General features: G+C 40.5%; 1 non-coding gene across 1 annotated transcript; it reads left to right on the forward strand.

Annotated features, from left to right (window-relative positions):
- The first annotated feature begins 1,101 nt into the window (after positions 1 to 1,101).
- LOC112517547 lies at positions 1,102 to 1,208 on the forward strand. Its single transcript, XR_003069730.1, has one exon. It is a non-coding gene; the product is annotated as a small nucleolar RNA R71 (small nucleolar RNA).
- The last annotated feature ends 1,425 nt before the right edge of the window (positions 1,209 to 2,633 follow it).

The following is a 2,633-nucleotide window of genomic DNA, read 5'->3' on the forward strand; positions in this document are numbered from 1 at the left end:
TCAAGCTTAGGGGTCTCTAAAACCTCAGTCTCTTTTGACATCTTTAAAGCATCCTCAGGAAAAAGTAACAAAAAGTCTGATTTAGGGGGGACAGAAGTGGTGGTCTCGGATGCCTTCTTCTCTAAGGGTCGGACCGGTCTTTCTTTGGCAGGAACCAATGTTGTAGCATCAGCTTCTGTCAAAATAGGTGTACTATCTTTTTGTACTTTTTCTTTCAACTCCTTCCCACTCTTAAAGGTCACTGCTTTCACATGTTCCTTTCCTAAGGCTCTCTGGACTTCTGTGTTACTAGGCAGAGTACCCAGAACTCTATTGGTCTGATTCAATGCAAGTTGACTGACTTGGGTTTCCAGATTTCTAATAGCTGCACTTTGCTGATTAAAAAGAGATTGATTTTGAGAGTTTTGTTGGGTTATCAAAGCTTGATTTTGAGCTTGAGCATGCGCAAATAACCCTTTTATCATTGCTTCCAAAGAAGATGATAAGTCAGCCTGTGGAGATGGTTTGTTTTGAAAAGGTGGTTGGGAATTCTGAAAACTTTGTTGGTGAGAGTTAGAACTGTTTCCATGATGCTGTGGTTGGAAATTAGAAGTTCCTTGTTGCTTAGGTGCGGGTGGATTTAAACATGGACTGTTCCAAGAAAAATTCGGGTGTTGTTTCCAACTTGCATTGAAATTGTTGGTATAGGGACCAGATCTATTATGAACAAAGTTTATGGATTCAGAATTATGAAGACAATGTTCATACGAGTGTTCCACACCATAACACACACATTGCACAGAGAAGACTGTTGGAACAGGTGTATTAGCAGCTTGCTGCACTCCCTGACCAGAAGTTAGATTTTTCAGCAGGTTGGTCATGGAGGTAAGCTGAGCTGTTAATGCAATATATGCATCTACATCATGTATCCCATCAGTCTTTTTCTGTGATTGAGCACGAGGGTCGGCCCAATGCCCATTGTTGGCTGAGATCTTTTCTAGGATTTCATATCCTTCATTATAGGTCATAGCTGTAAAGGCTCCGCCCGCAGTCGCATCGAGCATATGTTTTGCCATGGGATTTAACCCATTGTAAAACGTCTCGAGTTGAATACAGTACGGAATGCCATGGTGCGGGTATTTCCTCAAAAGCTCTTTAAACCTTTCTCATGCGTCAGGAACAGCCTCATCGTCCATTTGTTTGAAAAGACAGATCTCATTTCTGGACTTAGCGTTCCTTGTTGGTGGGAAATATTTTCGCAAAAAAATTTCCGCCATGTTACTCCATGACGGCACAGAACCCGGAGTTAACGAGTTAAACCACGCTTTTGCCCGATCCCTTAATGAAAATGGAAATAAAGTGAGTCTGAGAGCGTCATTTGACACTCCCGGGATCAGGAAGGCATCAGTGATTTCCATAAAAGATTTTAAGTGCGAATGTGGGTCCTCCGAAGATAATCCGGCAAATTGGCCATTTGTTTGCAACATGTGAAACATTATCGGTTTTAGTTCAAAATGGAGAGCGGTCATATGTGGTCTAACTATCCCGGAATTTAATTGCTCAAAATCCGGAATAGCATAATCCATGATCCTCCCATTTTTTGAATTTGCCAAATTAATGATGTTCGGAGTTTGCGCTCTTTGGTGCTCATTAGGTTCCAATTATGTCTCCAAATTATTATCATTACCATTATGTAGATATCCTTGTTGAAAGTTCGGGAATGGTGGAATTGGTTCAAAACCCGGCGGTTGGTTTTCCAAATGCGGTATTTCCGGAATAATTGGGGGAGGTAATGCCATATTTGGAGGGAGTAGAGCAAAAAATGCTCTTTGAGCCCTCCTCCGATGGTGAAACGTTCTCTCAATATCGGGATCAAATTCGAAAAATTCCACGCGATATGACCGTGACATACACCACTTTTAAAATGATTCTGATGGTACTAGAAAAATCAAATCTTTTAATTTACTCAAAATAAAACTTTTAGCGAAACAATCCCGGCAGCAGCGCCAAAAACTTGGTCGTTATATTTCACACCTTTAGACTAATGAAATTAGGCCACAAAGCAAGTATACAATACGCCTAACGTCGTCTTTCCAAGTAATAAAGTGGTACAAGTACCGGATTATCGTCCACAGAGATTGTAGCCAAAGTTAGATTAGAGTCCAATGAAAGAGATGATTTCAGATGACGATTTTGAAGACTTTTGCTTGATTTTAAGGCAATCCAAAACAAAATACAGAATATATAAAAGAAGCAAGGGTGTAAGACTTAAGGTGAGACCCAAACACAAATTCCAGCAGCCAATGCTGTAGCAATGCCAAAGGAATGCTACAACAAGCAGTGTTTCGAAACTAAGTTCCACCATCTATTTTGAAGGCATTCCTCTCGGACTTCACCATTTCACTATCTTATAGCTTTCCACCCATATCTCTATGTGGTGTCCGGACCGGGGATAATGACACAAAGATGTTTTCCAAATATATGGATAAACAAATCTCTTCGTTAAAAAATCACTCTCTCGAGTCGATTCCCATATCATTCGAGTTGGCGTGTTCTTGATATTTCATCTCTGAATATATCACACTTTGACACTTTTGACAAGTGACCAACCCGTCGGGAGTTACGTTTTGAAAAACATAAATGACAAGTCTCCT

This window comes from Cynara cardunculus, assembly GCF_001531365.2.
Source record: "Cynara cardunculus var. scolymus isolate 2C chromosome LG 8, CcrdV1, whole genome shotgun sequence".
NCBI lineage: Eukaryota > Viridiplantae > Streptophyta > Magnoliopsida > Asterales > Asteraceae > Cynara > Cynara cardunculus.